The sequence below is a fragment of the Crocodylus siamensis genome, chromosome 11 (genome assembly GCF_052110815.1).
Source record: "Crocodylus siamensis isolate JL-2025a chromosome 11, ASM5211081v1, whole genome shotgun sequence".
Lineage (NCBI taxonomy): Eukaryota > Metazoa > Chordata > Crocodylia > Crocodylidae > Crocodylus > Crocodylus siamensis.
The window spans coordinates 28,175,633-28,191,529 of NC_143405.1; positions in this window are offsets into that span (position 1 = coordinate 28,175,633).

The following is a 15,897-nucleotide window of genomic DNA, read 5'->3' on the forward strand; positions in this document are numbered from 1 at the left end:
GGAAAAATAGTAGGTGGAACATACAATTTGCAATGCCTCAAAGCCTTTTGAGGCACCATGTATTGCACATGGATCTGTTCACTGCGCTGTTTATTTGCAGCGTGGCAGCAAAACTGTATACCACGAAATCTAAAAAAAAATGTTCAGGAAAGCAGTACAGCACATGTGGCTGCAGTGTGCACTGCCCAAAATGAGCCTGGCTGGCCACATCCATGCTGGCTGGATCGCCACTGCTGCAGCCTTACCCAGACCCCAGGTAAGACTACTGGGGCCAGCCCAGGTGCTGACCCCATCCTTCCCTAATCCACCTAGGGCAAGCTGCTGGACACCAGAGGCATGCCTGGGGACACTAAACAGTGGCACAAATATGTGCTGTTGCTATTTGTCCCTAGGAAAACTTGCATTCCTGCTCATGGGGTACCCCCTGAGTTTTGATCTCTTCTTAGTGATGTCCAGCAATGATGATGTAGGAAAAATACAAAAGGCAACAGGATGGTGGACATGACTAGACAGTTGCTTTGAGCTTTTGGATAGGGTACTTGGTACCCAGATGCTCATCTATATCCCTTCCAACTATGTAGTTGGTAGGCCTGTGCGAGTTGGCAGCGATCTGATCTGGAGCTCCGGACCAGGTTTCCGCCTCAATCCGGCCAAAACTTCGGAGCCACCTCAGAGATCCGGCCATAGGGTATAATGGGGAATCAATGAAATATCTATAACTTTGTTTTTTGTCTGATTTAGATGAAACTTGCAAGGATCGTAGCCTCTGCTGAGAGCATAAAACTTGCCAAGTTTCAAGAAGCTCAGTGCAGGGGCTTGGGGGGAACTGTACCCCAAATTCTTGAAAGCCTACGCCTGTCATGGCTGTGTGTCACACCACAGGGGGGTCAAAACTGCAGGGCTGGTAGCTCTTACTGAGGCGGTTTGCAGCAGTCTGGAGTGTCCAGCATGGGTCTGTGGTCGCGGCAGTGGCTCAGGAAGGTTTTGCACACAGCAGCCGCCACTGCTGGCACAGCCCCACAAATAAATGGTAGCAGCCAGTGCATGCAAGCCCCGCCTTGCCCCCTGCAGCCACCCTCCCTTGCTGCCACTGCAGAGGTGTGGCCACAGAGCTGTGCAGTTGGCTGCATGCAAGCCCCAACTCCCTGTCCCCCGGCCAGCTGGCTGGGCGGCATGTGTGCGGGTCACACATGGTGGGCACCATCACACCGCATTCCTCATTGCTTGCCTGCAAAGCCCCTTCCTCCCTCCCCAGCCTGCATGCAGCCCCCACCACCCAGCAGCGCCGCAGAGCCATGCAGCTGGTCACGGGGCATAAGCGGTGGTGCAACTGCAGTCACTGCAAGCGAGCCCCCCTTTCTCTCTCTGGCCAAGCGACCTGTATGTGGCCCACATACAGTGGCCGCCACTGCACTGCCGCTGCCACACCCTGTGCCGCTTGCCTGCAAAGCTGTGCATGTAGCTGTGGGACGGTAACACAGGGTGCAGTGGCAGAGTTGTCGGCCTCTGTGTGCAAACACCCCATCAGGCCGGCCAGCACATGTGCAGCCTGCAGAGTGGCACCCCTGCTCTCACCCCCTGGCCCTGCTCCTGGGAGTGGGCACAGGGGCATGCTCCCCACCTTGATCTACCCTCCCCAGCACCTTCCCTTTCCCCTGCCCTACTCCGCCCCTTTCCCTCACACACTCACACTCACGTACCTGCTGGGGTCAGTGTCTGTGTCTGGGGGGCTGTTGTGGGGGAGTGAGGAGCATCAGGAGGGTTGAGGAGGCTGTGGGGGGAATGCAGGGCACCAGCAGCACCGGGGGCGGAGCTGGGAGGGTCTTTAATTTTTATTATGGATTTTGGGTTTTTAATCAGAGAATTTGTAGTTTTTAATTGGAGAAAACCAGGATCCCTGGTGACTGTGAAGGCCATTTCGAGAAGGCAGGGGTGGTGGGCTGGGAATACTCATGTAGTATCAAAACATATAAGTAGTTTTCTTGTCTCAAAGAGAAGGGATGCAATGAAAATTTTCCTGAAGGACTGCACGTATAGCTTCACAGTTGGTAGGGTTGGAAGGGACCTGAGCAGATCATCAAGTCCAACCCCCTACCATGGGAGAAGTATGAGTCTCTTTGACCAATAGTGTTGCAATGAATATACCAACTGATGCCATTTTTAAATCTGACTTAACTGTTGTGACTCTAGAAATTTATTTGTGAATTATGTGATAGCAGGGTGTAATCAGAATGTAGGGAGGACAGCTAGCAAAACTATATAGCCAATACAAAGTGTGTGGTCTTCAGTGGGACATAAAACTGTCTTGCAGTCCTAAGTAGGACAGAAAAACTGAAAAATCATGTTCGTGTCTGCATACACGTCCAGTTGAGGGTTAGGATTTAATTCTCATGAGTATGTTGGAACCCACAAACAGCCTCTGGAAAAACATCTGCAACCCACAAAAATCCTTGCCTCATATTCAAACTGAAGACTATTCTTAAGCACACAGCCACTAAAGATTACATTCCTATTTGTAACTACTACTGTAAGCTGACTATTCTGCAAGCTGTCTGCAGCTGACAGTTACTACACCAAAGACTACTACAAGATGCTAACTGTGCAGTAGCCGAATAATACTGTGTAGTAGCACATCTCAATACAAACAGTGCTAATACGCTACTGTGCAGTATTATTTGGCTGCTGCACAATAGTGTCACGTAAAGGTGTTTGTTGGCACAACTGTGCAGTCACTCCAGGAACTGTGCATTTATTTAGTGTTTGATGGTACAAGTACTAAATAAATGCACAGTAACCACTGCACAGTATCATCTTATGTAGAGGTGCCCACAGATTCATAGATTGGAAGGAACCTTGGAAGAGCATTGGCTCCAGCCCTCTGCACCAAGCAGGAAAGACAACTGTGGTCAGGTGAACCCAGCAAGATGCCTGTCCAGTCTCCTCTTGAAGGTTTCCAGGATAGGCGATTGCACCACCTCTGGAGGGAGCTTATTCCATAGTCTGGACACCCTAGTCCTGATGGAGTTTTTTCTAATGTTGAGCCTAAAACGGTCTTCCAGGAGTTTGTGACCATTATTCCTTGTTTTCCCCGAGGGTCCCCTGGTGAACAGTTGTTCACTGAGCCCTTGATGTATGTCTCTGATGTAGCAGTTAGCTGCTACCAAGTCTCCTCTCAGCCTTCTTTTTTTCAGGCTGAAGAGTCTGAGATCCCTTAGCCTTTCCTCATATGGCTTGCCATGCAAGTCTGTAATCATACAGGTGGCCCTTCTCTGGATCTCTGAAGCTTTACCACATCTTGTTAAAAGTGTGGTGCCCAGAACGACGCAGTACTCCAGCTGCGATCTCACCGATGCCAAGTAGAGTAGGAGAATCACTTCTTTGGCTTTGCTGGAGATGCCTCAGTTGATGCGTGTTGGGGTATTGCTGGCTCTGCTGGCTACAGTGTTGCACTGCCGGCTCATGTTTATACTGTGATCTATTATTACCCGCAGGTTGGTTTAACTCATAGTGCAGTTCAGGTTGGTGTTGCCAAGCCTGTAGGCATGCAGGGGATTGTTCCACCCCTGGTGGAGCACTCTACCTTTCTCAATGTTGAAGTTCATCTTGTTCCGGTCCACCCAACTTGCAAGCTTGTCTAGGTCTGCCTGTATCTGCAGCCTATCTTCAAGCATGACTGTGCTTCACCATAACTTGTGTTGTCTGTGAACTTGGCCAGTGAGGTCTTCACCTCCACATCCAAATCATCGATGTTGAATAGCACCGGACAAAGCACCGGCCTTGCAGGACACCACTGGCCACTTTCCACCAAGATGACACAGATCCATTCATTAGAACTCTCTGGGTCCTGCCCCACAGTCAGTTTCCTACTCACCTGACTATCTTGCAGTTAAGCCCACGGTCTTCCAATTTTCTTGTGAGAACATCGTGGGATACCAGATAAAAAGCTTTTTGGAAGTCAAGGTATATAATGTCAACCTCCTCTCTTATCCAGGAGTTGAGTCACTTGATCATAAAAGGAGATGAGGTTGGTAAGACAAGATCTGCCTCCAGCGAAGCCATGCTGGCTGTCATTCAGAATTCTACCTTCTGCAAGCCTATTGCACATAGACTCCTTTAATGATTTTTTCCAGAATTTTCCCTGGGATAGACATTAGGCTAGTTGGCTTATAATTACCCAAGTCCTCCTTCCTTTCTTTCTTGGAGATGGGCACAACATTGACCCTCTTCCAGTCCTTGGGGACCTCCCTGGGGTGCCATGAGTTTTTGAAGATCTTTGCCACAGGTTCTGCAATGACTTTGATCAGCTCCTTCAGCACTCGGATGAAGTTCATTCACTCCTGCTGACTTTTATATACATCCATTTTCTTTAACTGATCACACACCAGTTCTACGGCAATAGTGGGAAGGTGGTCATTTGAACTCTGCTCATTTTGTACCCTATCTGGCATGACTTTCCCCTTGGCCCAGCTGAAGACCAAAGCAAAGTAGTCATTCAGGAGTTTAGTTTTCTTCTGAGTGCTGGTGACTAGCTGTCCTAAGTTGTTGAGCAATAGCCCCACAGTCACATTCATTTTCTTCCCATTCCCTACATACATAAAAAAAAGGACTTCTTGTTGTCCTTAATTCCCATTGCTAGTTTTAGTTCAGTTGCCACCTTAACTTTTCTAATCTGATCCCTACAATGCAGACCATAGCTATATAGTCCTCCTTGGGGGTGTGGAAGAAATCAAATTTCGCTCTGTGTTTGAATCAGAACTGATAGAGCCAGCTTTTCTTTATTTAGGGCTATACTGTGATCACAGGGAGAATTCCATACAGCAAGGGAATCACTCCTCTGGTCAAAGGAATCCTCCCCCTCCCTCAGTTTCTAAGCATTTTTATATTTAAGACAGATGAAGAGAAAAAAAATACGACCTTGAAGAAACTAAAACAAACTTACTTAATTGGACATCTGTGCCCAGAGTAATAATGCAGGAATTATTTTTTTATCTCAAAACATGTAACTGAAATAAGCAGCATTAGCAATTCTGGTCTCTATCTGTTTTTTTCTAGTCAGAGAGGCCAAAGCCTGACTAAATTCATTTCATTCCCTAATTTTTTTTCTTAGATATTTATAGCCATTAGCCTTTCAACTTCTAGTTTTTCTTTTTCTTTTCTTTCTCCTATTTCAACATACAAATTATATACTTCATTTCTGGTTGATGGACTATTTTTCATTTGCTTAACAGCACAGTTTAAGCACCATTGAATTATTATAAACACTGGGCATACTCCAATAAAAACAACAAACAATATTAGCAAGCTATGAATGATGGTAGATCCTAAGGAACTGAAAATAGAGCTAAAACAAGAACTCAAATTTCAACTAGCTGACTCATGCAATGTAGCTGCTTCTTTTCGAATATGTTTACTTAAATCTTGGATTTCTTCTGAATTATCAGGAATATAAGTACAACATTCTTTACCTATTAAGCCACAGACTCCTCCTTTGCTAGCTAGTATATAATCTAATGCAAGTCAGTTTTGCAATGTCATTTGCCTTATTTTTTCATTTCTGTATTTACTGCAACACGAGATTCATTACAGGTCCAACAGAACTTTCCATATGCTAATCGTACATAGTCAGACCGGTTGCAACTTACATTCTGCCAAGTTTCATTTCCATGAAAATTTGAATAGTAAAGGGCTAACATCTGAGTTGCATTCAAGGGTACCGGTATCACGGGTATCCCTCCGGTAGACTAGATAGGGACATGACTACATATCCAACAACGAGAGACATTTAAATCTATCCCAATTTGATTAACGAAAGACAAGAACATATTTTCATGAAATGATCTTTTTTGTCGGTGAGGAAGCGTAGTTTGGTTTACAGAGTTTCTTATAACTGATAAGTCAAGTTCACATAAGATGGCCCAAAAGGAAATACTTAGAACTACCCAAATCATGACTAACCAACTCCACCTCGGGAACCAGGAACTAGGTAGAGGCCTTTTTCCTGTCCCGAAGGGCATAGTGGTGTCGTTGGGGCACACCCTCTTCTGTCTGTAGTGGCAAATCCTCTTCGCCAGTAGGCACTTGACTCACTGCTGGTCTTGAGCTCTCCTGCTGGCAGGCGGTAGGCTCACTACCAGTCTCTGGAGGCTGATTACAAGATTGATATGGGGCTGATGTTTTCTTACTGTGTGAAGCATGGATCCATGTCTGAAGTCCTTAACACTATTGCAGTGCTGGTGGTCAGGAGTACCTGGAATGGGTCTTTCCAGCAAGGTTCCAGTGATGAATTTCATTGATGGACTTTTACATGGACCCAATCTCCAGGCAGGATAGAATGGCATGGCTCATCTGGCTCTTTGGGGAGAGCTGCCTGTACCTGTGAATGAAAAGCCTTAACACACTTCATTAATGCCTTACAATAGTCCAAAATAGTATCAACAAGTGAATGTATATCGCAAAAGTGGGAGGCAACAGGTGGCAAGGCAGGGAGCCTCATTGGTCTTCCCATTAGAATTTCATGTGGGCTAAGCCCAGTCTTTCAGTTGGCAGTAGATCTCATGCTCATAAGGGCTATGGGAAGTGCATCTGGCCATTTTAGGTGAGTCTCAGCACAAATTTTGCCCAATTTATTTTTCAGAATGTAATTTTGGCATTCTACTTGGCCCAAGGCCTGTGGATGTATGGACAATGAAAGTCCTGTTGGATCTGCAGACTTCTTTCATTATCTGTCCAGTAAAATGAGTTCCTCTATCAGAGTTTAGGGATAAAGCAATACCAAACCTTGGAATAAAGTCTCTGAGCAACTTTTTGCTTACAGTGATGGTGTCAGCTTTTGCACATGGGTAGGCTTCTACCCATCCGGAAAACATGCATACAATAACAAGAACATATTCATAAGAACAACATTTCTGCATTTGAATAAAATCTAATTGTAAATTTACAAACAGTCCCCAAGATGGGGGTGTGCTGCCTTTTTTGTTTTTACAGGCTTTCCCACATTATGGGCTTGGCAAATAGGGTAGGTGTGGCAGTACTGTTGATCCACACATGAAAAAGTTGGAGCAAACCAATCAAGCTTAACCGCTATCATCTCCCCTTTGTTCACATGTGCCATGCCATGGTGTATGTGAGCAAGATGAGGAAGAAGGACCGTTGGGGCCACCAGGCGGCCGTCCAGGGAGCCGCAAATGGTCAAGGTGTAACAAACACCCAGCCAGTCTCCATGTATGTTTTTCTGGTTCTGGATCCTGACCTTGGAGGAGGGCAATGTCGTGAAGACTTGCCAATGGAGCCTGGTCAGTTGGAACAGACAAAAACACAGGCATGGCCTGAGGAGTCTGCCAGAGCATTCCCACATGTAACATCATCATAAGGTTTCTGGTGAACTTGGCATTTAATAATAGCAAGAGCAGAAAGTAATTGTAAAGCATTCAACAAGGCATTTACGTATGGACCATTACAAATTTTGGCACCTCCTGAAGTAAGGAAGCCTATTTGTTTCCAAAGTTGACCATAATCGTGTACAATACCAAAAGCATAGCGAGAATCAGTATAAATATTAACCGAGGCACCAGAGACTAGGGTGCAAGCCCTGGTGAGGGCCACAAGCTCGGCAACTTGAGCTGAATACATATTAGGTAAGTGATGGCTTTCTATAACATCATATTGGGAACATACTGCATATCCTGCAACAAGGGAATCTTTCGAGTTTCTTTGACACGATCCATTAGCATAGAATACTACATCTGGGTTTTGCAAGGGGTTGTCCTTTAGATTAGTGCGGGACATTGTTAGGTGAGCAGTAACAAAAATGCAATCATGGGGTTCACCATCCAAAGGGGTAGGTAACAGGGAAGCAGGGTTTAAAACAGGGCACCTAGTTTGGGTGACATTTCCAGCAGAGAGAAGTAAGATTTCATATTTGGTTAATCTAGCATTTGAAAGGTGTCGGGTTTTTGTTTTTAGTGAAAGGGCTGCTACAGCATGTGGGACAGCAACAGTAAGGGGAGAACCTAATACAAGGGTGGAGGAAAGTTCAACAGTGACGGCGGCTGCAGCTACAGCACAGAGACATGGGGGAAATCCAGCTGCAACTGGGTTAAGAGCAGAGCTATAATAAGCAATGGGACAGTGCTCGTCTCCATGTGTCTGAGTAAGTACTGCAAGTGCAAATCCATCCTTTTCATGACCAAAAAGAATAAAAGGTTTAGTATAATCGGGAAGGCCTAAGGCAGGAGCTCATGACAGAGCTTGTTTAATAGAGGTAAAAGCAGCTTTGATCTCTGAAGTCCCAGGTAAGGGCTCAGGGGTATTAACAAGAGTCAGATTTTGCAACGGCTTGACTATAGAGGCATAGCCGAGTATCCATTGACGGCAGTAGCCAGCCATGCCTAGGAAGGTATGCATTTGGGACGCAGTAGTTGGTCTAGGGATTTTAAGAATAGCTTCTATTCTGGAAGAGGAAAGCACTTGTTCTCCAGCAGAAATATCATGACCTAAATAGTGGACACGAGGAAGACAAAGCTGCAGCTTTTCTTTAGATGCTTTATGGCCTTTTAGAGCGAGAGAGGTAAGGAGAATTAAAGAATCAGTTTTACAGGCTCCAAGGGAGGTAGTTGCCAAAAGCAAATCATCAACATATTGCAGAAGCACAGAATTTTCTTTAAATATTATGTCATCTGGATCTTTCTTTAGAGTTTGAGAAAAAAGAGAAGGGGATTCAGTATAGCCCTGGGGCAATCGCCTCCAGGTATACTGAAGTCCTAGATAGGTAAATGCAAAAAGAAACTGGCTATCAGGGTGTATAGGGATAGAAAAAAATGCAGAACACCAGTCAACAACAGTAAAATAACAAGCTTTAGGAGAAATACAGGCTAAGATAGTAGCTGGATTTGGTACAACAGGAAAGATAGGTAAAACTGCAGAATTTACTGCACAAAGGTCTTGTACAAAGCAGTAAGTATTCTTTCCAGGTTTTTTTACAGGGAGAATAGGTGTATTACAAGGGCTCTTAGTTGGGACAATGATACCTTGCTTTAGAGGGGCAGTTATAACAGGGCGTATCCCTTCTTCAGCTTCTGGACGTAAAGGGTATTGAGCAACTTTGGGTAAAGCCTTAGCTGTGTTTAATCTAATTTTTACAGGCTGAGCAGAATGGATTTGTCCTACTTCATTAGCACGTGGGACCAGAGAAACGGAGGGACAACTTTTATGATTTTTTCTTGCAACACAAAAAGATCAAGGAACTCAGGCTCAGGAGGTGAACTAGCTAAAGCAGCGAGTACTGCTATCTCATTATCACAGGGGGCATGTAAATAAACACCATTAGGAGAACAATAGATAGTACAGCCGAGTTTACAAAGCAAATCTCTGCCTAATAAATTAATAGGAGAACAAGGACTAAGGAGAAACATGTAATGGTTGGGAAACAGGATGAGGAACTATTTGATTTGAAATTCCCACAGCATTTACAACAGCAGAGGAGAGGGGAGTTGTGGAAAATTCTTCAGCTCGAAGAGTAGAGCGGCTTGCACCGGTGTTTACAGTTATGTATTTTGGCCCAGTCAGTTTTCCTGGGGCAAATTTTAAGCACAGCCTCAAGGAGGCATCTTCGGGCATCTGTTAAGTGATCTCCTATTCTGGGGTCTTGAGTAGGCCAAGTAGCCTGTGCGATGAGGCGGTTACAGACCTCAGAGAGCAGAACACTTCTCATTAATTGGTTCAAATCTGCTCATGTTGGATCATAACAATGGATTACAGTGTCTAATTCATCTCTAAATTTTTGGGGTTCCTTTCTGATGTTGGGAAATTGTTTAACGAGGTTTAGGAGATCTCCTGGGGTCCAGGGGGCAGGGACTGTGATTGTAGTTTCCCCATTTGGACCTTGTCCTGGAAGTTGGCGTAAAGACATAAGCTGAGCCTTTTTAGATTTTAAAAAAGGGGCTGGACCATACTGGGTACCAGACCTTAAACAAGAGGAGGGGGTTGAGATTTCAGGAGACAGATGCCATGCCTCCGGTGGATGTGGGCATGCCCCGGGGGCAGGTGATGGTTGTTGAGTGATAGTTTCCTGATGAGGTGGGCTAATCCTGCCGGAAGAGCCTATTTGGTTACTTTGGACTTCTTCAGGTTCAGATTGTGCCTAAGACTGATATGGGGGTGGCACGTTAAGAAAATCAATTATATCTTCTGCAGATTCATTTTCAGTTATTTGTGGATAAAATTGTTTTGGTGCTGATGGCACTATTGATGAGGGGCCCACCTTTTGGTGCACTTTTCTGTTTTAATTCCTTTATCTGAGATTTCAGTTTCTCTTGGGAGTCCTTAAGACTCCAAACTTGAGATTCTTGATGTCTTTTGAAAGCTTCTTCATACCAATCAAAAAATGTGTCCCACTGAGCCTGTGGTATATTACTACCTCTTAACTCAAGGTCTCTGTGGAGATAAACAATTTTACTTAAATTAAATGTTCCCTCCAGGGGAAACTGCCAGCTAAAATCATCTCTGGTATACCAATTCCATTTGTCTAGAAACTTACAACTTTTATGGCCATAGTGTGTGTACATGTACAATGCTGGAGTCCTTTTTGGCGGAGCCGGTATGTCTTTAGACTCTCCACTCCCCATATCTTTAAACTCAATTCACACAGGTCTTTCATACAGGAATGGCTTATTCAGGGTGTCCGGTCAGGTTGTGAGATTTGCTAGCGGCACAGAGATGCTGTGACTAATGTCCAAAGACAAGACTCCACTGCAATAACAGCACACAATGCAGTTACCCATGGTTAGACATGGCTCATTATGAGGGTGGGGAAAGGGTAAACCTGTCCACTGGGTCACGAGGTTCCAGTTGGGCCCCCTTGCATTCAAAACTGCCCTTCCGGACAGCCTTGGGGCAGCTGAACCCAACCTTAGTCTCAGACCTGGTCAGTGGCTCATTTCTCAATTCATACTCTCAATTCACTCAAGGGAATTTCTGCATTGAGGCACGAGGTTCAAGAGCATTTCTTTAGTCTCAGGCTTGGTCAACGCTTATCGTGGAAAACACTCACACTCTAAGAGTTTCCACCTTGCACCCTTGCTTTCGACTAGCACACAGAACAAGTCCGGTGTCCTCGGGGCGGCTGCACAAGGTTTCCGCTCCTGGCCTCAGAGAGACCTCCTAGTTCTCTACAGAACTTAACTCAATTCACACGGGTAAATACTTGCACTGACAACAGCAACACCGAGTCTTTCACCTTGACTCTTTCTACTCACAGTTACTACTTACACAGTAGGTCTGACAGTTCTGGCAGAAAAAGTGCGGATAGGGTGAGCCTCAAGCAGTGAATCAGGAAGACATGGAGACAGCCTCTCACTGAAAAGCCCCAGTAGAGATTTCAAAAGGTCTCTTACCTTGGTTTGGTGCCAGGGCTTCAGTGAAGAGATGTCTGTGTCCCAACCGATCACTCTGGGCGTCTCTATCCAAGTCACGGCACCAAATTGTGGAAGAAATCAAACTTCGTGTTGTGGCTGAATCAGAACTGACAGAGTCAGCTTTTCTTTACTGAGGACAATACTGTGATCACGGGGCGAATTCCACACAGCAAAGAAATCACTCACTTGTCTATTCAAAGGAATCCTCCCTCTCCCTCAGTTTCTAAGCATTTTTATACTTAAAATGGATAAAGAGAAAAAAAAATACAACCTTGAAGAAACTAAAACAAACTTACTTAACTGGACATCTGTTCCCAGAGTAATAATGCATGAATTATTTTTTTTATCTCAAAACATTAGCAATTCTGGTCTCTGTCTGTTTTTTTCTAGGCAGAGAGGCCAAAGCCTGACTAAATTCACTTCGGGGGCTGTCCCCAGCTTCCACTGACTATATGCCTCTTTCGTCTTTCTTAAGAGGACCATGATTTCCCTGTTTAGCCACGAGGGCTTCCCAGCCCTTTTGCTATATTTCCTCTGCATGGGAATGGATTTCCTTTGTGCTTCAAGGATCCTGTCCTTTAGGAACAACCACTCTTCATGCACTCCTTTTGCCTTTGGTCTCTGACCCCTCAGCACATTCGCTACTAGTGACCAGAGCTTGTTGAAGTTTGCATGTTTGAAGTCCAAAACTTCAAGTCTGCTATCCAACTTGTCTGCCTTGCAACAGACCATGCATTATCATTATCGCCCAAGCTGCCCCCTCTATGTTTAAGTTCGTTGCCAGCTTATCTCCTTTGGTCAGGACCAAGTCTAGAAGAGTGGTACCTCTAGTTGGCCTGTGCAGTTTCTGAGTCAGAAAAAACTCTTTGATGCAGGTCAGGAAGGAACTCAACCAATCTGACTTGGCCGAGTGTTCCTCCCAAGAGATGTCTGCATAATTGAAGTCGCCCATGATGACCATGTCCCATGCCCAGGCAGCCTCTGTTATTTCTCAGGAAAACTCTAGTTTCTTACCCTGGTTTGTGGTCTGTAGTATACACCTACAGTTAGAGCTCTCTCCTTGCACCCCCCCCTGCAGCTTGATCCAGAGGGTTTCAAGCTGTTCATCTTTTGGAGCTGATATCTGTCTCCAAGGAGGTGTACTGCTTCTTCACATAAAAAGTTACACCTCCACCTTTTTTTCTCTAGTCAGTCCCTTCTATGCAGGGCATAGCCCTTTTATGGCTATGCTGAAGTCATGTGAGGCGTCCCACCAGATTTTCATAATCCATACTAGATCGTAATGGCTACTGGAAAGCAGGAGAGCTAGTTCCTCCTGCTTGTTCCTCATTGTTGGTGTCACTGGGCATAACCCTAGGTAACTCAGAGGGATGGAAGACCATGAGTGTCGATGAAGCTCCTCTGCTCTAGGCCCAGGCAAGCCAGGCCCCCCCCTCCTCGTGAACCTTTGTAACCCTTTCCTTGAACTTTTTGTAACCTCCTGTAATACTGGAAAAACAGGATGAGTAGCGGGCAGGCTGAAACTCCCTAAAACTATTATCTGTGGAATGCAAGGACACCGCTCAGAGAGAGAAGGAAGGAGGGAAGGGGGAGGGTGGAAGGGGGTGGGGGGGGTAGAAGCCAACTAGTGGAAAATTACTGCTGGAAGTGACCAGGGTATAAAAATACACTGTTGCAGGGCTAGGGGCACAGGATTTGAGACCATACAGTCTCCCTGCGCCTTTTACTTGAGCTCAAATAAACTCTGTCTGCTTCTCCCCCCAGTGTGTTTATTGGCGCGACGCACACCGGGCAACGAACCCAATTGTTGCCTCCCTCGGGCACCTTGTTAATTAGTCAACTTGGCAGTAAAGCGCATGAATAGATTCACTCACTTTCACCTACACTTGCTCTGTCTTTCACTTTGTGACCGCCGGACTGGAGGAAGAGAGGGGGGTCCTCCCCGTGGGTAGTCGCCTGTGGAAGAAGGACGGTCGCTGGTCACCCCGGAATGCTACTGGTTTGGAGTAGGTGTTATGATGTCCATTCCCCGCCCTAGATCTCGCCTGCCATGACTTGTTGTTTATGTTCAGTTAGGACAGTTCCTGGTCACTCTGTAGTCTGGGGTCCTCTCGGCGGTCACGTTGCAGGGCTCCTCCACCCCTTGCACCCCGGCCTTACGCTTCCTCTGGTGCTCCCTCCTAAGGTGTGACCTGGCTTCCTACGGACGGGCCGACCGCCTCACTGGTCTGACCGCCCTAATCCTAGAGTTCCTTGTATCCTGGGTGACCTGGGACTGGGTCACGGCCAAGGCGGGGTTTCACTGCGGGATCCTTAGCCCGAGCTCCCCGGCTATACCCCTCAGCTGGGGTATCCCTTTTAACAGAAAAGAACAAACCTGAAAAACTGAAAACTAGGCCCTCACAGCCCTACCGGCTGGGCCTCTAACCTGGACCTTCCCGGGCCCCTTTGGGCAATCCCTATCCTAGTCTGTGGCCGGAGTTGGCTGGCGTCAACCTCTGGCCGACACCGCCTCCTCAGCGCTCTTCCAGGTCCCGGCCCTCCCTGGAGATGTTGCGTTCCAGCATTGGTGCCCCAACCCAGGACCTGCAAGTCCTGCTTGTCTCGGGTTCACAGTCCCAAAATTCCCCGCTGCTTGATTCCTCGTCCTCGACGCTCATCTGCTGCTCCTTGCTCGTCATCCTGCAGCTGGCCGTGGCTGGTATCCTCCCCTCCGCCTGGGTATGCTGCGGCTCCCCGCTAGGGCTCCTGGTCCTTCCCTCTGGGGGTTTCGCCGTTTGCTCCTCCCCGGAGTTCTCGGCTCCTCGAGCTGGGCGGTTGGCAGCTCGTCCTGCCTGGGAGTGTCCTATCCCCCTTACTGGGGGGGTCCGTGGCCCGTTCCCCTCTAGGGTCTTCTGCTCCGGCTAATGCAAAGCTCCCAGCTCATTCTTTTTTCCGTCCTGTCTCAGCGGCCGCTTTTATCGCTGGCGTCCGTTTGCCGGCACAGGCGCCGACTTCCGGTTGCGTCGGTGTAAACAAGCGGCAGATGTCCTGCTCGGGCTCTGCCGCTGCCGTGGGTAAGTCCCATCCTGGTTTCCCAGGACACACTTATTTAAACTTTAACAAGAAAAAAGGAGTACAGGTGCATTAATAAAAGCTAAATGCAAACAAAAAACCAGCACTCTGCGTACTGAAGTTAAAAAAAAACAATCTCTTCATGTAACCAAATTACAAATTGCATAGACAAGGTGCTATATACAGGTACTCCTCACTTAACGTCATCCTGGTTAACATTGTTTCATTATTACATCACTGATATATTGGAGAACATACTTGTTTAAAGTCGCGCAATGTTTGGTTTTAATGTTGTCTGGCCACCACCTGCTAGTAGGTAACTACTGTGACGTAATCGGGTTCTCTTAACATTGTTTCACTTAGTCATGTTTTTCAATGTTAAGCAAGGAGTAGCTGTACTACTTAATTGGCCCTAATAGTCACAATAGATTTTTTCCAGTGACAGCAACAAACTAAACTGAAGGAAGGAAGATAAAAATTAGCTACAGAGAGGAGAAAGAAATAAAGTGCATGAGCAGGCGTATAGAAGTCTATTAGAAGACAGGATTTATGACTGATAATAAAATATCTGTAGAAACCTCCAGGAGAAGGGATCCACCTCTGCTGTTTCTCAAGAACGTATTCAAAGTGGGAAGTTTGGTATTTCTGGTATTGTAACATGAAGTGGAATATGGATGTCTTCTCATTTAGACCTAACAACTTCAGTTTGGCAGATGACATGAGAAGGTTAGGATTTGAAATATAATTTGACAAGTGCCAAGACAGGTATATCCTGGGACATAGCGTGTCAAACATACAGCCTGCAGAACCTTTTTCTGGCTTGGGCCACAAAAAGTTGGGGGTGTAGCCTGCCGGGGAAGTTGGGGTGCTTGCCAGTAGGTGTCCTGAATTTTACAGTGCGGGTATATCTGAAGAAAAGAAAAAAAGTACTCAACAAAATGTATTGATTTTCATTATATTTTTCAAGGTCTCACCTGAATCCCTACCCACTGATAAACTTAGTGTTAAATTGTATCTTCAGTTTTATGTTTATGTTTTATGCACAGCATTGACAGGATAAAACTAAATAACATGAGGTTGTCCTTGTACTGTTATTGGCTACAGCTTATCCCTACTTGTTAAGTAGTTTTATAAACTTACAAGAAATTATTTGCAAATTGTTACTAAAAATAGAATATTAGTCTGTGTGATAGAATAGCCACTTTACTGCAGAACATGCTTGGCATTCAAGTAGGGAATTTTTTAGCCAATGCTGCAATTTACCATTTTATAATTGCTTGCATATTAGATCCCTTCTCTGTGTGTTTGCCCTTTTACGGCTGGCTTAAATACAAGACATTATCCCACTACAGAAGACTACAATAGGTTTTGCTGGCATTTGGATTTCCTGATATCACAGGACACAGCTACACCCCCTCCCCCACCTCTGATG